Source organism: Scyliorhinus torazame, chromosome 11 (assembly GCF_047496885.1).
Source record: "Scyliorhinus torazame isolate Kashiwa2021f chromosome 11, sScyTor2.1, whole genome shotgun sequence".
In the NCBI taxonomy this organism is placed as follows: Eukaryota; Metazoa; Chordata; class Chondrichthyes; order Carcharhiniformes; family Scyliorhinidae; genus Scyliorhinus; species Scyliorhinus torazame.
This window is the reverse complement of record NC_092717.1, coordinates 157456323-157481212: the sequence shown is the minus strand read 5'-3', so window position 1 is coordinate 157481212 and position 24890 is coordinate 157456323. Positions and strand designations below refer to the sequence as shown.

General features: G+C 47.3%; 1 protein-coding gene across 2 annotated transcripts in view; it reads left to right on the top strand.

The window, feature by feature from the left end:
• Positions 1-24890, top strand: part of dlgap1a (discs, large (Drosophila) homolog-associated protein 1a) — a 1321170-nt gene that overhangs the window by 216302 nt on the left and 1079978 nt on the right. The window lies entirely within an intron of this gene.

Here is a 24890-nt window from a genome sequence, read left to right as displayed (position 1 = left end):
AAGATAGTGTGTGGCCTTCAGCGGCCCACTACCTTCCCACTACCAGGTCCCTCAATCGGTAAGGGAGTGCTTGTCAATGATGGGATTCTCCCTATGAGGCCCCAGGCAAACCTGACAGGCCTTTCGGAGACACAAAAGAGTGTTTTAAATCCCTAAACTACCGCTGAATTCTGGTGGGCTCAGATAATTGGTGTCCAGTGGTTCATTAAGAGCTAACTGACATCCTGCCGGCAGGCGGGATCTCACATCAGGCAGGATTCCCACGTCAGGCCTTTCCCCCACACATTCTAAATTAGGGCAAATTTTCCTGACACTGGTAATTCAATGTGACTGCTTCCACTTGATTCTTCTGGCTCCCTTACAAAGAACAAAGAACAAAGAAATGTACAGCACAGGAACAGGCCCTTCGGCCCTCCAAGCCTGTGCCGACCATGCTGCCCGACTAAACTACAATCTTCTACACTTCCTGGGTCCGTATCCCTCTATTCCCATCCTATTCATGTATTTGTCAAGATGCCCCTTAAATGTCACTATCGTCCCTGCTTCCATTACCTCCTCCGGTAGCGAATTCCAGGCACCCACTACCCTCTGCGTAAAAAACTTGCCTCGTACATCTACTCTAAACCTTGCCCCTCTCACCTTAAACCTATGCCCCCTAGTAATTGACCCCTCTACCCTGGGGAAAAGCCTCTGACTATCCACTCTGTCTATGCCCCTCATAATTTTGTAGACCTCTATCAGGTCTCCCCTCAACCTCCTTCGTTCCAGTGAGAACAAACCGAGTTTATTCAACCGCTCCTCATAGCTAATGCCCTCCATACCAGGAAACATTCTGGTAAATCTCTTCTGCACCCTCTCTAAAGTCTCCACATCCTTCTGGTAGTGTGGCGACCAGAATTGAACACTATACTCCAAGTGTGGCCTAACTAAGGTTCTATACAGCTGCAACATGACTTGCCAATTCTTATACTCAATGCCCCGGCCAATGAAGGCAAGCATGCCGTATGCCTTCTTGACTCCCTTCTCCACCTGTGTTGCCCCTTTCAATGACCTGTGGACCTGTACTCCTAGATCTCTTTGACTTTCAATACTCTTGAGGGTTCTACCATTCACTGTATATTCCCTACCTGCATTAGACCTTCCAAAATGCATTACCTCACATTTGTCCGGATTAAACTCCATCTGCCATCTCTCCGCCCAAGTCTCCAAACAATCTAAATCCTGCTGTATCCTCTGACAGTCCTCATCGCTATCCGCAATTCCACCAACCTTTGTGTCGTCTGCAAACTTACTAATCAGACCAGTTACATTTTCCTCCAAATCATTTATATATACTACAAACAGCAAAGGTCCCAGCACTGATCCCTGTGGAACACCACTTGTCACAGCCCTCCAATTAGAAAAGCATCCTTCCATTGCTACTCTCTGCCTTCTATGACCTAGCCAGTTCTGTATCCACCTTGCCAGCTCACCCCTGATCCTGTGTGACTTCACCTTTTGTACTAGTCTACCATGAGGGACCTTGTCAAAGGCCTTACTGAAGTCCATATAGACAACATCCACTGCCCTACCTGCATCAATCATCTTAGTGACCTCCTCGAAAAACTCTATCAAGTTAGTGAGACACGACCTCCCCTTCACAAAACCATGCTGCCTCTCACTAATACGTCCATTTGCTTCCAAATGGGAGTAGATCCTGTCTCGAAGAATTCTCTCCAGTAATTTCCCTACCACTGAAGTAAGGCTCACCGGCCTGTAGTTCCCTGGATTATCCTTGCTACCCTTCTTAAACAGAGGAACAACATTGACATCCCCTGAAGACAGTGAGGATCCAAAGATTTCTGTCAAGGCCTCAGCAATTTCCTCTCCAGCCTCCTTCAGTATTCTGGGGTAGATCTCATCAGGCCCTGGGGACTTATCTACCTTAATATTTTTTAAGACACCCAACACCTCATCTTTTTGGATCTCAATGTGACCCAGGCTATCTACACACCCTTCTCCAGACTCAACATCTACCAATTCCTTCTCTTTGGTGAATACTGATGCAAAGTATTCATTTAGTACCTCGCCCATTTCCTCTGGCTCCACACATAGATTCCCTTGCCTATCCTTCAGTGGGCCAACCCTTTCCCTGGCTACCCTCTTGCTTTTTATGTACGTGTAAAAAGCCTTGGGATTTTCCTTAACCCTATTTGCCAATGACTTTTCGTGACCCCTTCTAGCCCTCCTGACTCCTTGCTTAAGTTCCTTCCTACTTTCCTTATATTCCACGCAGGCTTTGTCTGTTCCCAGCCTTTTAGCCCTGACAAATGCCTCCTTTTTCTTTTTGACGAGGCCTACATTATCTCTCGTTATCCAAGGTTCCCGAAAATTGCAGTATTTATCCTTCTTCTTCACAGGAACATGCCGGTCCTGAATTCCTTTCAACTGACACTTGAAAGCCTCCTACATGTCAGATGTTGATTTGCCCTCAAACATCCGCCCCCAATCTATGTTCTTCAGTTCCCGCCTAATATTGTTATAATTAGCCTTCCCCCAATTTAGCACATTCATCCTAGGACCACTCTTATCCTTGTCCACCAGTACTTTAAAACTTACTGAATTGTGGTCACTGTTACCGAAATGCTCCCCTACTGAAACATCTACCACCTGGCCGGGCTCATTCCCCAATACCAGGTCCAGTACCGCCCCTTCCCTAGTTGGACTGTCTACATATTGTTTTAAGAAGCCCTCCTGGATGCTCCTTAAAAACTCCGCCCCATCTAAGCCCCTGGCACTAAGTGAGTCCCAGTCAATATTGGGGAAGTTGAAGTCTCCCATCACCACAACCCTGTTGTTTTTACTCTTTTCCAAAATCTGTCTACCTGTCTGCTCCTCTATCTCCCGCTGGCTGTTGGGAAGCCTGTAGTAAACCCCCAACATTGTGACTGCACCCTTCTTATTCCTGATCTCTACCCATATAGCCTCACTGCCCTCTGAGGTGTCCTCCCGCAGTACAGCTGTGATATTCTCCCGACCAGTAGCGCAACTCCGCCTCCCTTTTACATCCCCCTCTATCCCGCCTGAAACATCTAAATCCTGGAACGTTGTCATCATGCCTGCTCTGGCGGGTTCAACTAAATACCACCCACAGTATCAACCATTTTAATTGGCTGTATGATTAAAATGTTTCGGAATTTAAGAGGCCTGACATCAACTCTATTCTGTCATCAAAGCTTTTTTTTTCCAATTAAGGGGCAATTTAGCGTGGTCAATGCACCTACCCTGCACATCTTTGGGTTTGTGGGAGTGAGACCCACACAAACACGGGGAGAATGTGCAAACTCCACGCACACAGTGACCCGGGGTCGGGATGGAACCCGGGTCCTCAGCGTCGTGAGGCAGCACTGCTAACCATTGCACTACCGTCCCGTCTTCTGTCATTGAAGTTAACCTTAACTTTAATTTCTCGAACTCCCTTGCAAAAATTCAGCAATTTCTAATTGGGAACGTCAGTTACATTCAGCTTCCTATTGAGATTTAATGACAGTAGCGCTGACTTTATGCACCACAGCTACGAATCTACCACCACGAAAATCGCATTGAGGTTCATGTTCAATTTCCAAAAGATCTCTGTCGCCAAAGTAACAGAGGGGGTTTCATCACCTTTGATATGTTCTTATTTATGTATAATTACTGTATTGTTCCTATTGTTAATATGAAAATATCAGTATACATATATAGTACAGTTCCTATCATGCGCTGAATTAGTTTAGTGAGTGGTAAACTTGTCATGTAAAGCAGGTGGTTACGTTGTTTTCTTTTGACTATGATCAATGTCTCAGATTATTCCCCAACATCTTCTTTTGAAGATGAAATAACCTGTAAGATTGTGGTATAGCAGCACAAAGGTTCGAAGATGCATGATTTAGGACCAGACTAATTCCAAACTTTGTTTAGTATTACCAGTTTACTCTAATTCTAAATTATACAGAAACCTCATTGTTCACTTTTTCCTGAATTGTAACGTATGCAGGGTTATTTTCAGAGCATAAAGCTAATGTGACCTGAAATGGATCATTTTGACTTGCTGTTCAAATATCTGAATTTTGCACAGTTGAGATAATTTCCTTTAGATTAGCTTATTCATCACGGACATGATATTGGAAAGACAATACACCAGAGGTGTCTGAATTGTGTCTTTATTTTGGCACACAAAGGTTGAGCCATAGTGATGGTGTTGTAACATCATAGGAGTCATTAAATGGTAAGTAACCTGAAGTCAGGAATTCCATTCTTACGAAGGTTGATTCAGTTTTGAATATCGTTTTACAATATTAAAATATTTATGTGGAGCTGAAAGGTATCGCCCTCTCATTGGAACACCAATGAACAGTGCAATTGGATTATGAACATAATTTACTTTGAAAATTCTTCACCAATTAAGATAATTAGTTGCTTTGTAACACAAGAAATAAGTTCTTCTAAATGGATAAGCTTAACTTTACATTTTGTAACAGGAGCCTATTTTGAAACAGCAGCTGTTATTGTACCAAGACCAGTCAATGGATGGTAATCCCGTACCGGCTGAAGTTATTCACCTTCTAAACCTTGCCTGAGGTGTGGTGATCCTCAGGTTAAATCGCCACCAGTCAGCCCCCCCCCCCCCCCCGCCGCAAAATGGAAAGCAGCCTATGGTCATCTGGGACTATGGCAACTTTACCCCAGTAGGCACTGCTAGGTTCATAATGGCATTTTCTGATGTATCGAAGTGTAACTTGGTGCAGTGTTTTTCAACTTTTTTGCCCGGGACCCATTTTTGCCAACTGGCCATCCTTCGGGACCCACACCGTCCGACCTTCATGACCCAGGCCGGCCGACTCCTGCAACTCATCATTTTCACTTACCTTTAATGTGAGAGATGAGCCTGCTTGGTACTCATGATGTTGCTTTGTTATTCAATGCTACATTTCTGCCAATGATCTCAGCTGATGATTTAAGATCTTACTGTATCTGTTGAAAAAAATAAAGAGGTTTGTCCTCAAACTTGCCATGTTTAGTCTTCAAATATCTTTGAAGTTTTGAGGGTTTTAAACTTTCACTTGCCAGTGCTTCCCTGCATACAACACACATGAACTATGGATCCTGATTTGCTGTGACACAATTAATAACCCATACCTCAAGGAATCATCTTTAAGGTGATTTGTTCCTGTTTCCAGCTTCTTCTTCATGGCTTGTCCACCGAAGGCCCAGGAGTTCTCAACAGCACTGCTGGCCGCTGCAAAGTGGAGGAATCTCTCTTGCGCCCAGAACACGTGACGTCAGCGTTCTCTGCCGCCATTCGCGGTGGGAGGACTTCCTTGTTTTCTGAAAAAAAACTGGCCCTGGACAGCGCGCTGACGTTAGGAGGAGGTGGCCCACCCCGCTGGGCATGCGCACTGCTTGATCTGGCACGCATGTGGGAGATGGTCAGCAGTCTCAAAAATCTGTCCCAGCCGGCCTTTTTAAAGGCCAGTCGCGGCAGTTGGGCATTCCTCGCGCAATCGGAAATGCTGCAACCGAGCGCCGCGACTCTCCTGAAACCTGCCCACGACCCAGCCGCAGGTCACAACCCTGAGTTTGAAAACCCCTGTCTTCGATCATCCAATTATTCAAGCTGACTGGAACTTTGTAAGGAGAGAATATATGGGCACGATTTAAACTAAATGGGAACGAAGTCCCATAGTGAGTGCATTTAGTCGTGTGTTTCCCGGTGCTCACAGCGCTGAGAAACATAACGCTATCAAACGGCACTCGGGTTAGATAGGGGGCCTTAGCGGGGAACGCAAGGCTGAGACTGCACATAGCCCTGTTTTCTGCACCGAGGATCTCTGCTCGTTGGAACTCCTCAGTGTAGCGAGAGATCGGGATGCCATTTAACATTGACTTCCCGAAATCTAAGGCGCCCGACGTGACCCCCGATCTCCCCCAAGCCCCAATTCACTATGCGGACTTTGCATATTAGAGCGAGGCTAGCTGTCCCGCTTTAATATGCAGATTTACCAAAACATCACAACGTCAGGCGATGCGAGCTGGGTAGATCCCGGGAGTGGGGCTTCCGGCTTCTGTTGGCTATGTTGCACACTGCTTTTTGGGTGCAGTGTGGCCATTCAATTGTGCCCTATGTGTTTGAACTCAGCTTAAAAATCACCTTCTTCAGATGATTAAATACTGTAAACAAGTCAAAGAACAAAGAACAATACAGCACAATACAGCACAGGAACAGGCCCTTCAACCCTCCAAGCCTGCGCCGACCATTGTACCCACGTGAACTAAAACCTTATACACTTACGGAGTCCATATCCTTCCATTCCCACCCATTCATATATTTGTCCATATTAAATGCCACTATTGTACCTGCTCTCACCACCTCTCCAGGCAGCGCGTTCCATATGTTTACCACCTTCTGTGTAAAAAATATGCCTCGCACATCTGTTCTAAACTTTTCCCCATCCACTTTAAACCTATGTCCCCAACTACTTGACTCTCCTACCCTAGGAAAGGAAATCTGACTATCCACTCAGTCCATGCCAGAGTCCTTCTAGTTTATTTACTAACTAATGAAAATTTCAATATCCATTTGATGAAAGAATTATTCCTGTATGCAGTCCTTTTATTCTCCATGTAGATTGTTTGTAATCACTTTTTAAGTAGGAAACAAACAGCATAACACATGTAATTAGTTCATTTTCCCCTGTAATACCTAAGAGCATCTAGATCTTTACCAATGCAATACTCATAATCTCTGGACCATACTTCCACTATTATGAATGGTGCCTTTAAGTTTAAGAAGTTGAAACATAGAAGCGCAATTATTTACCAGAAGCTGAAGAGGGAGCAGGGATGCAAATCAACTGCCAGGAAACACAAATTACCAAGAAGGAGAAGATCCTGCTGAACACATTGGGTTTTGTCATCTGGATCTCACCTTCACTGGCCGTGATATAGATCCTCATATTTAAATGAGCCATTATGATTATGCATTCGCAGTGTATCTCGACGCCTGGGACCTGACGGTCTCGCCTGGGCGACCTCACCAGGGTGCCGGTTAGCACTGGTTTCCACAAACGTGACCAACCGCAATGAACCCGGGGGCTCTCCCTAGCCATTATAGACCCCCGTGTGGTCAAGGACAGTTCAGGATGGCACCCTGGCACTCCCTCTGGTACCCGAGTAACTTGGGAATGCAAGCCTGACAGGGGAAGAAGTGTCAGGCTGGCAGGACCAGGCTGCCAAGTTGGCACTGCCAAGGATTGGGCCTGGGGGCCTTACCAGATGGAGGGGTGGTGAGGGGGCGTTCACAGGGGCCTCCCCGAGTTTGGGGAGTAGGGTCAAAAATGGGAGGGCCAGCAGGAAATGACTCAAGTGGAGCCTCAGCGGATTGAAGCTCCCTAAAGCCAAAAAAATAACGGCAAATGCTGTTGAATAGTGGAGTGTTTCTCGGCGCTACCTTTCACGGAACACCCTGCTAAACCCGCCCAAAACTGGACATTGATTTTTTTCCGTTGAATCGCACTAATTATAATAATTTTAAATTCTGTTTCCCACTCAACGATTGGCGAGATTGAGAAGCTGGACAATTATCTGACAAGAAACCTTGGGGTAGTGTGATGAATATAAGAAATGTTTATATTGATTATATTACACCTATCTATTGCAGTAATGTTACTAAAAGTCTGGCTTAAGGTTTCAGTAATATTTTTAAAATTTTGGTTCAACTTACAGGCAGGCGGTGTGTCTGCAGAAGGTGCAATTAAGATGTTGTAAAAGTGAGATTTTATTCATTCTGACCATGTGTGGGTTTACAAAGAGATGCTTAATGGAATTTTGTTGTGCTTGCTGGAGTTTTCCTGGAGAGTAGACAGTGGGTTGGAATTTCTGCTGCCCACCGCTGGTAGCGAGTTCCCGATGCGGTCGAGAATCTAGCTTCAAGGAGAAAGCCAGATCAGCGCCCGATGCTCCGGCCGTCTGATGGCATTGGGATTGAAGTTCATGTCACTTTATGGCCGGCACCATATTCTCTGAGCATGCGTGATTCTCCGGTCCTCTGGATTGAGGATCACGTGGTGAGGATTACTACAAGTATGGACAAACGTGGCCCTGGTGTAGTGGATCTTGCGGTGGACCGAGTGGGTAACTCCTTAAGGAAGTGGCCTCCAAAGATCACGTGAGGGCCACCCTACCTCCCCACAATGCAAGACCTGCCCACCAAACTCCCACCAGAACCCTACTCCCCAAGACCTCCTAAATAAAGAGACCCCCAGATATCCCCTAAATAAAGAGATCCCCCCCCCCAGAGACTAACTAAATAAGAGAAAAAAGACCCCAGTCAGGCAGCCCCCCCAGAAAAGAGATCCATGTCCGGAACCTAGAGAACAGTCCAGGCAGAGGCAATGAAAAGAATTACTGGTGTGACACTCACCTGGGCAATAACATGCTGGCTCAGACACAGGAAGCACCAAGTGTCAATTCCTGGAAAGAGAAACGAGTCAACTGTGTTTAAACCCCTCAGATCCTAGAGCTGCAGGTCATTCATTCATTTCCCTTACTATATTGTGAGTGACAGCTTCCAAACACACACAGCTGTCAGCTTTGCTTCATTCAGGGCAGCACGTTGGAGCAGTGGGTTAGCCCTGCTGCCTCACGGCGCCGAGGTCCCAGGTTCGATCCTGGCTCTGGGTCACTGTCCGTATGGAGTTTGCACATTCTCCCCGTGTTTGCATGGGTTTCGCCCCCACAACCCAAAGATGTGCAGGCTAGGTGGATTGGCCACGCTAAATTGCCCCTTAATTGGAAAAAATAATTGGATACTTTGCTTCATTCATCTTCCCTCACAATTGAGTAACTCTGAAGTGCTCTAACCACAATGTTTATAAACATCTACCACTTCAAAGAAAGTTAAGTGTTTTCCAATCATCCTCCTTCATGCTCGACTGATTTTGAAGTGGTCACCTTGAAATTGAAAGCACTTAACTCTCCTTATTTGTGCTTTTAATGTGATGGAAAGGCTTTGGGGAGTCAAGAGGCGTGTCCCTTGTCTCAGAATTTCAAGCCTTGGACCTGTATTTGTAGCCACAATATCTATGTGGCTGTTTCAGTTACATTTCTTGTTAATGGTGGGAAATTTGCTGGTGGTAATGTCATTGAATATCTGGGAGAGGTAGCGATTGAATTCTTTCCAGTTGGAGATGGTCATCGCCTGGCGTTTGTGTGACACAAATGCGATTCGTCACTTATCAGCTCGAGCATGAATGTTGTCCATGTCTGGCTCCATAAATCTTGCTATGTTTGAACCACTGTTGGAAGGTATGTCAATAATGCTGATCAAAGAACCAATGCCAACCAAAAGAACCACTTCTGAGCAATAACATTAGGGTCCAAGAATTTAGAAAATGAAAACATTTTAAAGTATGCTTTATTGTATGTTACTGTCTTGCATCTTATGTCAAATTGAGTACAAATGATATTAAGAATTATCTGGTGTTAATGGATAATGATTTTTTTTTAAATTACAATCGGAAAAGATGTTCCTGCTTATTATTACAATCTGAAACCCCAGCCATGGATCAGACAGCACACGATCACAGTGAAAGCAACAGAAATCCAATTAAATTTAATTGTGTCACTTTTTTTCAGGATACATTTGACAATAAATGATTATTATTCTCATCTATGTGCCATCTTGTTCAGCAGTTCTATTAATGTGTAAATGCAAAAAGAAAATAGGTTTTTGGTTGAAGTATCTTAGTGGCACATTTTTGTTCCAGGTTGTTAGAACAGAAATAATGGATGCAACTATTATGGATGAACCTATTACAGAATTTTACGAGTTTCTCACTGTGGGTGATCAATTATTTATTCCAATAAATGGATAAATTTGATTTGACAGAAATTTAGCCTGAAAAGCTTAGTAAGCATTCGACTCCAAGTTTACATATTTAATGGATCTATTGGTTGTTTTGGGCATCCAACCAGGATTCTTACAAAAAAGGATAAAAGCAAATTGCTCCGGATGCTGGAATCTGAAACCAAAGAGAAAATGCTGGAAAATCTCAGCAGGTCTGGCAGCATCTGTGGGGAGAGAAAAGAGCTAACGTTTTGAGTCCAGATGACCCTTTGTCAAAGCCCTTTTGGGCTTAAAAAAAAGACCCATGAATTTGGCAATGAGCCAATACCTGGACAGATTCAACACAGGTCATCCCACTGCTAAATTGGCAAGCTCTGCACCCTATTAAGGCATGAAAAATTGTCATAATACAAACCAGTTTGGACACCCTAATAGTTCTTGTATTCTCATATTGATTATTGTGCACAAGATCAATTTGGATGATTGAGATTCTATAGAAGTAAGCAACATGGGAGACAGATAATTGTTTTGTATTGGATCCCATTCTGCTACATATTATTTCCTTTTGGGAAAATGCGCTGAACCTCATGTCATTAAAATACATGTAGAGATATTTTAAAACATATTTTTCTCCTGATTGCTCGAGAACCTGAGCGAAAAGCAAAGCCTAGTGAGCTGGGCAAGTATTGAGATTGGAACAGAGTGAGGACGTTCTAATTGGAAATTCGGTGAGAATTGGATACAGAGGGGGAAGTAGAGGGGTGAGTAAATTACCCGAGGAGCAAGACCATTAAATCAAGGGGGAAGGGAATTCAAGAAATTTAATTGCAAAGGGTTTATCTTCCTTTTTATTTCCCCTGTTTTTAAATTCAAATAAGCTTAACATTGAATTGCATGAAGATGGATTACTTTGCAGCAGCTGCAAAGTTTGCTTTCCAGATTGTGGAGAGTTTCATCAACAACAATTGTACCCTAGTGCATGCATTCGAGGTTTCAGTAGCCAATGTTAATTAGGAATTGGTCACATGCGAAAATATTAGGGCGGGAATTTGTTTTATAGATATGGTACTAGAGAAGGCCACACTAGATATTAAAATAAAAGAGAACATGGGGCACGATTCTCCGGCCTCGTTGCGCTCTTGCTCAAATGAAACAAGGTCGGGGAATAGCAGGAGAGGCAGAAGACAAGAACCACGCCAGGTGCCAGTTTGTGATGCAAATGGCCCGCACCGTAGGAGAAATTGGGATCTCGCCGTAGAATGGCGAGAAACCAATTATCACCACTTAAGTCCTATTTCCATACAATTAAAGGGAGCCACCCCACATCCAGCAGCCTCCCATCATTCCGCGGCCTCCCCAGCAAGTGGTCACGCTGACGCCGATCAGTACTCCTTTTGAAAAACGTGAACCTGGCGGAAGTCTTCTGTGGGGAGCCGAGGAGGTAAGTCGCCATCTTTGCTCACGGGCAAAGAGCCTGGGGGCGCTGGGCTTGCCATTCCAGTTCTCAGCGGGATTTGGAGGGACCCTCGGCTGGGGGTGGCGGACCTTCCCCAGGGGTGGGCCGCCATGGGAGAATGAAGTGGAGGCACTGGGAGGGGCACCCCGGGGGCAACTGCACGCAGCTCCATCATGTCAACCCCTGATATCCATTCCAGGGGCAACTCCTGTCCCTGCCCGTCTGTCCCACCGATCACCCATAACCCCCGTAAACTGCCGAGGCCTCTGGCCGTGCAGCTGAAGGCTATTGCAAATGGGGAATTGGCAATTATGGTTTAGTGAGCACTTCACATAACCCAAGTGGATTCCTGTGGGCCATGTACCATGTGCGAGTCATTGTCTGAGTCATTGTCTAGCATCCTAATCACAACCTGACTCATGGACACTGTGCTTGAACACTGCGAGAGGCAACACCACATACGCAGCAGCCAACATCCAAACACCCAGGGGATGGGACACAGCTCTGGCGTAAAGTGAGTCTTACTTCTGTAGTAGGTAAGTTGTTAGGAGGTATTCTGAGGGACAGGATCTATACACGCAAGAGCTAATTAGGGAAAGTCAGCATGGCTTTTTAAGGGGAAAGTCATGTCTCATGAATTTGACTGAGTTTTTTGAAGGGATAACCAAGAAGGTAGACGAAGGCAGTGTGGTCGACGTTGTCTACGTGGACTTTAGCAAGGTCTTTGACAAGGTACCGCATGGTAGGTTGTTGCAAACGGTTAAATCTCACGGAATCCAGGGTGAGGTAGCCAATTGGATACAAAATTGGCATGGCGACCAAAGCCAAAGGATGATTGTGGAGGGTTGTTTTTCAAATTGGAGGCCTGTGACCAGCGGTGTGCCTCTGGGATCGGTGCTGGGTCCACTGTTATTTGTGATATATATAAATGATTTGGATGAGAACGTAGGAGGCATGGTTAGTAAGTTTGCAGATGACACCAAGATTGGTGGCATAGTGGATAGTGCAGTAGGTTATATAAAATTGTAACAGGATCTTGACCAATTGGGCCAGTGGGCCGATGAATGTCAGTTGGAGTTTAATTTGGATAAATGTGAGGTGATGCATTTTGGTAGATCAAATCAGGGCAGGGCCTATTCAGTTAATGGCAAGGAGTTGGGGAGAGTTACAGAACAAAGAGATCTATGGGTACAGGTTCATAGCTCCTTGAAGGTGGAGTCGCAGGTGAACAGGGTGGTGAAGAAGGCATTCAGCATGCTAGGTTTTATTGGTCAGAATATTGAATACAGGAGTTGGAACGTCTTGTTGAAGTTGTACAAGACATTGGTAAGACAACACATGAAATACTGTGTTCCGTTCTGGTCACCCTATTATAGGAAGGATATTGTTAAACTAGAAAGAGTGCAGAAAAGATTTATGAGGATGCTACCAGGACTTGATGGTCTGAGTTAAAAGGAGAGGCTGGAAAGTTTGGGACTTTATTCCCTGGAGCATAGGAGCTTAGCGGTGATCTTATAGAGGTCTATAAAATAATGAGGAGCATCAATAAGGTAGATAGTTCACATCTTTTCCCATAGGTAGAGGAGTCTAGAACTAAAGGGCATAGGTTTAAGGTGAGAGGAGAGAGATGCAAAAGAGACCAGAGGGAAATTTCTTCACACAGAGGGTGGTGAGCATCTGGAACGGGCTGCCAAAGGCAGCGGTAGAGCCGGGTACAATTTTGTCCTTTAAAAAGCAGTTGGCCAGTCACATGGGCAGGGTGGGTATAGAGGGATATGGGCCAAATGCAGGCAAGTGGGACTATCTTAGTGATAGAAACTGGGCGGCATGGACTGGCTGGGCCAATGGGCCTGTTTCCATGCTGTAAACATCTATGACTCTATGTGTTCGCCGGATTCACCCAGGGCCTGGGATTCACCTGGGATTACTGACGTGGGACTACTTGGGAGCCCTTTAAAAATGGTGGGCGGGAACTGACTCTGGGATTTCTGTCCCAATATCTGTTTGCGACAGTTATCGCTGGGGTAGGATAAGGGTATGGATAGCCTCCCAGTATCTCGCACTCCCACCCTTGCAGGCTCCAGTGTGCGATGGGCAGTTTAAAGCTGCCCCTCCACCTCCCCTTCACTCATTAGATGTGGTTCATGGCTGCTCAGAGGAGACATGAAGCCTGGGAGAACAAAAAAAATCATCTGCCTCCGTGGCAAATTTTGAAAGATAAAAGACAAACTGTTCTTTCAGTTTCTCTGGTGAAATGTTGTATTGTAAGTTAGATGTATATTACTGCAGTAATTGGGACCTCTGGTTTAATCATCTGAAGCGATTTGAATGCCCAATGTCCTTTCAGGACTATCAGTTCGGGGAAGAACCTGCCCGTGGACTGCTCTGATTGCCAGGCCATCAAGTGTAGCTTTAAAACCTGAGACCAAACTGTGAAATTGACAATGTTGGACAGCGGGTGGGGAAATTTGCATTTGTCCCATTGATGGCAATGGCAGCTTTATCCGCCATATCGTGCGCCACTTTGTTGAAAAATGGAGAGGTACTGGTTTCATATCGAATCACTGATGCCTCTTGTTCGCCCGGTCCGCCGTGACCTCAGGCCTTCTGGAATCTGGGTGCCATATAGGGCACCACTGCACTTACATTTAGTGATGCCTCTATCGAGCGCCTGCTGGATGCAGTGGAGGCCCACTGCTAAATCCTCTACCTTCGCTCTGAGCAAACAGCCTCATCCAAGGTGAATAATCCCGCATGGAGGTGGTGTAGTGGTGGTAAGTGTCAGGAGCCTACAAAAGAGGACAGCCACTCGTGCAGGAAGGGGATGAAAGATCTCCTTTGTTGCACCAGGCTCAGTCACTCTTCTCAACTCGCATACTCTGTGGTCGAAAATGAGACTCCTGAATGGTATGTTGCCTCCCAGGTGCATGGGTCAGGGATGTCTCAGATCGGCTGCAAAACATTCTGAAGGGGGAAGGTGAACAGCCAGTTGTCGTGGTGCATATAGGTACCAATGATATAGGTAAACAACGGGATGAGGTCCTACAAGCAGAATTTAGGGAGTTAGGAGTCAAGTTAAAAAGTCGGACCTCAGAGGTAGTAATCTCAGGATTGCTACCAATGCCACGTGGTAGTCAGCGTAGAAATGAAAGAATAGGCAGGATGAATGCGTGGCTTGAGAGATGGTGCAGGAAGCAGTTCAGATTTTTGGGACATTGGGACTGGTTCTGGGGGAGGTGGGACTACTACAAATTGGACGGTCTACACCTGGGCCGGACTGGAACCAATGTCCTTGGGGGTGCTTTTGCTAATGCTGTTGGGGAGGGTTTAAACTAATGTGGCAGGGGGATGGGAACCAAATGAGGAGGTTAGTGGACAGTAAGGAGGTAGTAACTAAAGCCTGTAAGGAACTAGATCATGAAGTCAGTGTGACTGAGGAGAAGAGTAGGCAGGGAGCAGATGATGAACGCAAAGGGACTGGTGGTCTGAGGTGCATTTGTTTTAATGCAAGAAGTGTAGTAGGTGAGGCAGATGAACTTAGGGCTTGGATTAGTACCTGGGAGTATGATGTTATAGCTATTACTGAGACTTGGTTGAGGGAAGGGCATGATTGGTAACTAAATATCCCAGGATATCGATGCTTCAGGCAGGATAGAGAGGGAGGTAAAAGGGGTGGAGGAGTTGCATTATTGATCAGAGAGGATATCACAGCTGTGCTGAAGGAGGGCACTATGGAGGACTCGAGCAGTGAGGCGATATGGGCAGAGCTCAGAAATAGGAAGGTAGCGGTAACAATGTTGGGGCTGTACTACAGACCTCCCAACAGCGAGCGTGACATAGAGGTACAAATATGTAAACAGATTATGGAAAGATGTAGGAGCAACAGGGTGGTGGTGATAGGAGATATTAATTTTCCCAACATTGACTGGGATACACTTAGTGTCAGAGGTCTATATGGAACAGAATTTGTGAGGAGCATCCAGGAGGGTTTTCTAGAGCAGTATGTAAATAGTCCAACTCGGGAAGGGGCCATACTGGACCTGGTGTTGGGGAATGAGCCCGGCCAGGTGGTTGAAGTTTTAGTCGGGGATTACTTTGGGAATAGTGATCACAATTCTGTAAGTATCAGAATACTCATGGACAAGGTTCGACTTCCGGTGACGGCGGGCGGGAGGCAGCCGCACAATGGAGAGCCCCCGCTCGGGAACGGCAATTTCGGGGCTTTAAGCCCGGTCCCAGGGTCCGCGGAGACGGCAGAAGAAGGGAGAAGGCACGGAGGAGGCACTGAGAAGACACAGGAGGAAAAAAAGAACAAAGAAAAATGTCGAGGGTGAGCAGAAAAATGGCTGGAAAAAACCCAGCTGGAGGTCCGTCGGGGAGTGGAAGGGTCACCGCGGGGTCACCGGGAAAAATGGAGGCTGGAGCACCAGGGAAGGCCGCACTGCTTACGGCTGAAGAAATAACCAAGGTGATGGCTGCGGAATTTGAAAAGCAGTTGGCGCAGATTGCGAAATGCATGGAGACGGTGAGGAAGGAGATGAGGGAGGCTTTGAGTGTGCTGGTGGAGGAGGCGGTTTCCCCGGTGAGGACGGAGGTGGTGAGCGCAGTGGCGGAGGTGTGAGAGCAAGGGGAGGCGCTGAAGGAAGTGGAGGAGACGGTATTGCAGCACGGTGATCAACTTGCCTCGATGGGGAAGGAGATGCGGAAGGTGATGGACACGAACAAGAATCTGCGAGGAAAAATGGAAGACCTGGAAAACAGATCCAGGCGACAGAATTTGAGGATTGTGGGGCTCCCCGAAGGAGTTGAAGGACCGAAGCCGACTGAGTATTTTGCCGCGATGCTGGCAAAACTACTGGGGGAGGGGGAGGACCCCTCCCGATATGAACTGGATCGGGCTCATCGGTCGTGGAGGCCTGTACCAAAGGCGAGTGAGCCGCCAAGGGCAGTGACTCTGTGCTTCCGTAAGTACAGGGTGAAGGAGAAGGTCCTGAGCTGGGCCAAGCAGAAGCGGGTGGTGCAGTGGGCTGGAGCTGGTATACGTGTATACCAGGAATTTACGGTGGAGCTGGCAAGGAGGCGGGCTGCCTTAAACCGGGTGAAGAGGGCACTGTACATTAGCAAGGTGCGGTGCGGCATTGTATATCCAGCGAAGCTGAGGGTGACTTACAAGCTCAGGGACTTTTATTTTGGAATGGCTGAAGCAGCGGAGGAATTTGCGAAAGCAGAAGGACTGTGGCAGAACTGACAAACTGAGGAATGGCCATGTGCCGATGTAACCTCATGACTGTATTTTCTTCTTTTCTGTATCACTGCGCGCGGGTGTAGAGACTAAAGGAGCCAATGTGGTATATATTTGGACGATGGAAGGGACGGGACTTTCACTCGAAATGAGAGTTCTTTGGGGTGTAGGTGGACAGGCGGGGTTTGTGTGCTAAAAGGGGATCTTTGGGCTTTCCTGGGGCCGGGCAAGTGGGAAAGGGACCCGGGCGGGGGCCTCCACGCTGGCCGGTTTGTGCCGGCCAGTGAACGGGAGTGAGGTGGGGGGAGGGGCTGCAGCCATCGGAGCCTGGCAGAACAGGGTCCGAGTGGTCTAGCCGGGGTGGAAAGTTGGGGGGGAATGAACCGAGGGTAGGGGGAGGAGTTTTACAAGAGGCAGTGGACGGGAGGAGCTGGAGGCCTGGGGTGGGGGGGTGGGGGGTGGGGGGTGGGGGGGTGGGAGCTGTGTAAGATTAAGGGTGACTACGGGTAATCCCTGATTTACTATTTTTGTCATTTGTTTATGTAAACATGCGGGTTGAGGTTTGGGGGTTGGTGGGTAGATGGGATCGTTGTTGTTATTATGGGGACTGATATCTTGCTGATTATTGTTTATTGTTGATGGATGTAAATGTGGGAGAAAATGTGAAAATGGAGGAGAATAAAATTTAAAAAAAAAACAGAAGAATACTCATGGACAAAGACGACAGTGGTCCTAAAGGAAGAGTGCTAAATTGGGGGAAGGCCAACTATACCAAAATTCGGCAGGAGCTGAGGAATGTGGATTGGGAGCAGCTGTTTGAAGGTAAATCCACATTTGATATGTGGGAGGCTTTTAAAGAGAGGTTGATTAGAGTGCAGGACAGACATGTCCCTGTGAAAATGAGGGATAGAAATGGCAAGATTAGGGAACCATGGATGACAGGTGAAATTGTGAGAATAGCTAAGAGGAAAAAGGAAGCATACATAAGGTCTAGGCGACTGAAGGCAGACAAAGCTTTGGAAGAATATCGGAATGTAGGACCAAACTGAAACAAGGAATCAAGAAGGCTAAAAGGGGTCATGAAATATCTTTAGCAAACAGGGTTAAGGAAAATCCCAAAGCCTTTTATTCATATATAAGGAGCAAGAGGGTAACTAGAGAAAGGGTTGGCCCACTCAAGGACAAAGGAGGAAAGTTATGCGTGGAGTCAGAGAAAATGGGTGAGATTCATAACGAGTATTTTGCATCGGTATTCGCCAAGGAGAGGGACATGACGAATGTTGAGGTTAGGGATAGATGTTTGATTACTCTAGGTCAAGTCAGCATAAGGAGGGAGGATGTGTTGGGTATTCTAAAAGGCATTAAGGTGGACGAGTCCCCAGGTCCGGATGGGATCTATCCCAGGTTACTGAGAGAGGAAATAGCTAGGGCCTTAACAGATATCTTTGCAGCGTCCCTGAACACGGATAAGGTACCGGAGGACTGGGGAATTGCTAATGTTGTCCCCTTGTTTAAGAAGGGTAGCAGGGATAATTCAGATAATTATAGACTGGTGAGCCTGACATCAGTGATAGGGAAGCTGCTGGAGAAGATACTAAAGGATAGGACCTATTCCCATTTGGAAGAAAATGGGCTCATCAGTGATAGGCAACATGGTTTTGTGCAGGGAAGGTCATGTCTTACCAACTTCATAGAATTCTTTGTGGAAGTGACAAAGTTGATTGATGAGGGAAGGGCTGTAGATGTCATATACATGGACTTCAGTAAGGCATTTGATAAGATTCCCCATGGTAGGCTGATGGAGAAAGTGAAGTCTGATGTGGGCCAGGGTGTACTAGCTAGATGGATAAAGAACTGGCTGGGCAACAGGAGTAGAGAGTAGTAGTGGAAGGGAGTTTCTCAAAATGGAAGACTGTGACCAGTGGTGTTCCACAGGGATCCGTGCTGGGCCCACTGTTGTTTGTGATGTACATAAATGATCTGGAGGAAGGTATAGGTGATCTGATTAGCAAGTTTGCAGATGACACTAAGATTGGTGGAGTAGCAGATAGTGAAGGGGACTGTCAGAGAATACAGCAGAATATAGATAGATTGGAGAGTTGGGTGGAGAAATGGCAGATGGAGTTCAATCCTGGCAAATGCGAGGTGATGCATTTTGGAAGATTCAATTCAAGAGCGAACTATACAGTAAATGGAAAAACCCTGGGGAAAACTTATGTCCAGAGAGATCTGGGTGTTCAGGTCCATTGTACCCTGAAGGTGGCTGCGCAGGTCGATAGAGTGGTCAAGAAGGCATACGGCATGCTTTCCTTCATCGGAAGGGGTTTTGAGTCCAAGAGTTGGCAGGTCATGTTCCAGTTGTATAAGACTTTGGTTCGGCCACATTTGGAATACTGCGTACAGTTCTGGCCGCCACATTACCAAAAGAGAAAAACAGTCACAGAATCACCTTACCTAAAATTAATAGATAATAACATAGATAAACTATGGCTGAGAGTTTCCTATAGACCCTCAAGTTAGGGTGACAGCCTTGCTCTGGAACTATGGGATGAAATAAGGAAGACAGCTAGTGAGGGAACAACACTAGAGTTTCAGGAGATTTTCACTTGTCAGAAATACAAAAGTGAATCTTAGTGAAGGAATTTATAAATTTAATGGAAGATTTTAAAACTCAGTTTGTAAAAGAGGTGGAAAGATCAATTTGATTGGGAGCAGTAAGAACATTGACATCTCCATCTCCAAGATAGAATCCCAGAATCGTAGAAAAGTTACAGAACAGAAGGAGCCATTCAGCCCATCTTATCCATGCCAGCCATTGGACACCCAGGTGCCCTTTCTAATCCCACCGTCCTCCACCTGGTCCATAGCCTTTTAGCTTAGAGCACTTAAGGTGCAGATCCAGGTACCTTTTAAAAGTGTTTAGGGTCTCTGCCTCCTTCACCACCAACTTGAGCAGCGAATTCCAGACTCCCACTACCCCCTGCGTTAAAAAGTTTCCCCTCATGTCCCCTCTACACCTTCTGCCACATATCTTGAATCTATGTCCCCTGGTTCTAGAATTCTCCACCAGGGGAAACAATTTTATCCTGTCCACCCTATCTCTTCCCCACATAATTTTGTACAGCTCAATTAAGTCTCCCCTCAGCCTTCTTTGTTCCAAGGAAAATAACACCAACCTCAATCCCATAATAGTGATCATAACGTGATCTCATTTTGACAATGCAAGGATCGGAGAGTTTATATCAACTCACAAAAATGACAGCCTTTATGCAACTTTATGCAACCTCAGCTGACAGGTCTGAATATGACTGTGAGTGAAGGAACAAAGAATCTCCTTTCATGAGTTGGATCTAAATTCAACCGTTATCTTTCATACAGCTCATAAAAGAAGGAAGCATTTATGACCATAACAGGAAGTGGCACAGAATTCAAACAGAATCGCAGAGTTATTACGGTGCAGAAGAAGGCCATTCGGTCCATCGTGTATGCACTGACTCTATGAATGTGCATTATAAAGTAGTGCCATTCTCCTGCCCTTTCCCTGGAACCCTGCACATTGTTTCCATTCAAATAACCATCTTCACCCTCTTGAATGGCATTCGGTATTAAAAGGCATGCAAAATGAGGGGTAGGGCGGGCCACTGGAGGTAGGATTGGGTGAGGGTATGATGAAACAGTACAAAATATGCTTTCTGACTCTAATTTTATAAAGGAGAAGACAAGTGAATTATTTAATCTGGAAAGGAAGCTGGGGGTTGTTTCAGAAGTAAGTTGTGACATTTTACAGTACCACTAACAGGGCTGCCAGACGGCTCTGCAAAGCTAAGGTGAAACTGAAAGCCCTTGGAGAACTAAATTGCAGGAACACTGGCAATTATCTTTCAAAATATCTTCCAAATATCAGGGAGATGCCTGAGGGACTGGAACAAAGCAGATGTGACACCTATATGTAAAATAAAATGAAAATGAAATGAAAATCGCTTCTTGTCACAAGTAGGCTTCAAATGAAGTTACTGTGAAAAGCCCCTAGTCGCCACATTCCGGCCCCTGTTCGGGAGACTAGTACGGGAATTGAACCGTGCTGCTGGCCTGCCTTGGTCTGCTTTAAAAGCCAGCTATTTAGCCCAGTGTGCTAAACCAGGTGGCAAAGAAGTGGCCCCGGAGATTATAGACCAGTGAGTTTGATGTGCATTGTGGTAAAGTTATGGAAACCCACACTAAAACTAAAGTTGTGGAAGATCTGGAGAAAATTGAAGAGAAATTGTGATGGTTCTTTTTATAAGGATGTGACAAAGGATGGCAGCACAGCATATATGGGTGTGATCTGTTTTGATTTCAACATGGCCTTTAGCACAGTTTCTGTGAAAAAGTTGGTACTGAAGTGGTTGTTGGGTAGAAATAATTTGGAATGGTTACCGCATCTTATTTGAGAAAGAGATGGGGAGAATTGTTTTCTCTCAGAGGGTTGTGTGTCTCTGGAACTCTCTTCTTCAAAAGGCAGTGGTAGCAGAGTCTTTGAATATTTTAAAGGCAGAGTGGATAGATTCTTGATAAGGAAGGGGGTAAAAGGTTTTTGGGGAGTGGCGGGAATGTGGAGTAGAGATTATAATCAGATCAGCCATGACCTCAATGAATGACAGAGCAGGTTCAAGGGACCGAATGCCAGGTCCTACTCCAAAATCATATTTCGTATGTATTTGTTAATGAAAAGAACCCAGAGTTTGTTGGTGAAAGATTGTGGGCGGGATTCTCTGATCCTGAGGCTGAGTGTTGACACCGTCGTAAACGCCGTCGCGCTTTACAACGGCGTCAACAGGCCCCCAGGAGCAGCGGTCCTGAGCTCTACAGGGGGCCAGCACGGCACTGGAGCATCTCCAGCTGCCGATACCGGCGTCAAACGGGCGCTGTGGGTCTGCACATGCATGCTGCGACCAGCGTGAGTTCGTGCATGCGCACTAGCTTCCTTCTCTGTGCCGGTACCGACCCAACATGGCGGAGAGCTACAGAGACCGGCGCGGAGTAAAAGAGGCCCCCACCAGGAGAAGCCGGCCCGCTGATCGGTAGGCCCCGATCGCGGGCCAGGCCATGGTGAAGGCCCCCCCCGTGGTCGGATCTCCCCTCTCTCCCACCAGGCCGCCCACCGCAGGATGGACGCTGAGGTCCTGCCGGGTAAGACCACATGCGAACGGTGCCAGCGGGACTCGGGCTATCTCGGCAGCCACTCGGCCCATCCCGTGGGGAGAATCGGCGGGGGGGTCGGGAGCGTGTAGAGTGGGCCCCGACCGGCGCCGTGCTAACTGCGCCGGTGCCAATGGTTCCGCCGCCAATGCCGCCCCCGACCGGCATCGGGGCAGCGTCGCGTGAATCGCGCCCGGCCCGGTGATTCTCTGACCTGGCCCTGGGGTCAGAGAATCCCGCCCTGTCTTCCTGCAAGAATGTCACCTGTGGAATTGCACAGGGGTCTGTTTTGGGTCCTCTATTATTTATTGTGAGTAAATGATAAGGGGCGGGATTGTCTCGCAATTGGCGGGATGGCCCGACGCTGACGCCAAGATCGGCGCGAACCACTCCGGCGTCGGGCCACCCGGAAGTTGTGGAATCCTCCGCACTTCCGGGGGCTAGGTCGGCGCCGGAGGGGTTGGCGCCGCTCCAACCGGCGTCAAAGGATCCTGTGGTCTCGTGCATGCGCAGGGGGTTTCTTCTCCGTGCCGGCCATGGTGGAGCCATATAGAGGCCGGCGTGGAGGGAAAGAGTGCCCCCATGGCACAGGCCCGCCCGCAGATCGGTGGGCCCCGATCGCGGACCAGGCCACCGTGGGGGTCCCCCCCGGGGCCAGATCCCCCGCACACACCCCCAAGGACTCCGGTAGACGGCCTTCTAGCCAGGTCCTGCCGTGATGGACCATGTCCATTTCACGCCAGCGGGACTGGCCGAAGACGGGTGGCCGCTCGGCCCATCGGGGCCCGGAGAATTGCCGGGAGGGGGCCGCTGCCAATGGCCCCCGACCGGCACAGCGTAATCCCCGCCCGAAAACCCGGTGGGGGGTCGGAGAATCCCGCCCCTGGTGTTTCTAGTCGTAATTGGATGAGAGGGGATCTGACCGAGGTATATAAAATACTAAAAGGGATCGATAAAGTAAATGTAAAAAGAAGGGCAGCACGGTAGCATTGTGGATAGCACAATTGCTTCACAGCTCCAGGGTCCCAGGTTCAATTCCCCGCTGGGTCACTGTCTGTGCGGAGTCTGCACATCCTCCCCGTGTGTGCGTGGGTTTCCTCCGGGTGCTCCGGTTTCCTCCCACAGTCCAAAGATGTGCAGGTTAAGTGGATTGGCCGTGCTAAATTGCCCTTAGTGTCCAAAATTGCCCTTAGTGTTGGGTGGGGTTACTGGGTTATGGGGATAGGGTGGAGGTGTTGACCTTGGGTAGGGTGCTCTTTCCAAGAGCCGGTGCAGACTCGACGGGCCGAATGGCCTCCTTCTGCACTGTAAATTCTATGATAATCTATGTCGACCAAATATACCCCCTTGTGGGGCAATCTAGAATGAGAGATCACAGATATAGGTTGAGAGGCGGTAGATTTAAAACTGAGATGAGGAGGCACTACTTCTCGCAGAGGGTGGTGAATTTGTGGAACTCGCTTCCCCATAGTGCGGTGGAGTCTGAATTATTAAATGGTTTCAAGAGGGAGATAGATATATATCTGATTTTAAAAAGCGGGTTAAAGGTATATGGGGAACAGGTAGGGAGGTGGCTTGAGACCGGGAAGAGATCAGGCTGATTGAATGGCGGAGCAGACTTGAAGAACTGATTGGCCTACTTCTGTTCCTAATTTCTATGTTCCTATGATCCTAAACACAGTGGCTAAATTTTCAAATGATAAACCCCAATGGTGGAAGGATGAAAGCTGAACCAGAAAAGCTACATGATTTGACTCTACTTGAGAATTGGTCAACGATGACAGTTTAAATTCATTGTAGATAAATTCAAAGGGCTTCACTTGAGGACAAAAATGAAATAAAGGACTATTACTCAAATGGAAAAAGAATAGTGGGCTGGATTCTCTGTTTGGGAGACTATGTCCTCCCGCCAGAGCTGAAGGGCACTAGTTTTACAATCCCCTATCGGTCGTAAAGCAGGATACAAATCAGTGTTCCATCCCATGAAAATTTATGCATAGCATGGGATAGGAGGGATTTGCAGGGAATCCCGCTGTCGGGCTGCCATCTTGAGCGGGCATCCTGATTGCGAGGTCCCGCGTCCAGCCATCAAAGAGACGTAAGTACAGCAAAATCACATGCTCGAGTGATTGGAATGTACTTAGTGCACTTATATCTCTTTGATGTGGTCAATGTTTACAAACATTGGCGTTTTACCACTTAGGCCACCGAAGCGTGAGAGGATATGAATGGATCAAAGCTGCAGATGGTTTTTACGAGCTGTCAATCACAGACCACTATTCAAAAGCTATGAATGGCTTGCAGATAGTGGATCTGTGGGAACCAGGTGCAAGCACAGCTTCTCTCCTTCAAGGAATGGACCGGTGGAGCTGCAGGGTAAGTATTACAGCTATAATGCTTCTCACAGACCCTGTCTGGACCGCTCACTAGCTTCTCTCTGTGGGTATCCCCCAATGACAGGGGTCCCTATAGAGGACAGTCCCTATTAAAGGCATCCCTGGGGGGGGGGCGGGGCGGGTCACCCTGGGTCGGGTCACCCCCAGGTGGGGGGGCACCCAGGCAATTCGGGGGTTAGAGGCTGCTGTGGAGAGAGTGGTCAGGGCGTTTTTCGACGAGGGAGGGCTTGGATGGACTCTGATGGTCTCTTATTGTGGCCCTGGTGTGCTGGACCGTGCGGTGGGCCAATGGGGCAACGATTGGAACTCAAAGTCCTCACCCCCGATGAGGACCAGCTCTGGAAGTCACGGGGATGACTGAGGACAGTCACCAATGTAAAAGTCGCCGTATGGCACAGAGGTGGAGGTTCACCGGCCTGTGAACTGTCACACATGAGTTGTTAATGCCATACAGAATGACCCATCCTTCCCATTGACCACATGTCCATTCTCCCAAAGGATCCTCATCCAATGGTGCCGGCACATCCGAAGTGGTCTTCCCCAGCATGGGGGCAACGGAAGTGGACATGCTTCTGGGACACATTCTGGTGAGCACCACACAGTTGCTGATGCCCATCAGGTTGAAGCAAGAACGCACATGTGAGACAGCAGTCAGAGATCTGCTGGATCCCAGGACCCAGCTGGGTCCTAGTCAGATGCTGAGCCAAGAACTAGGTTTACCCAGAGCTGATGCAGATGCGAAGGTGAAACGTG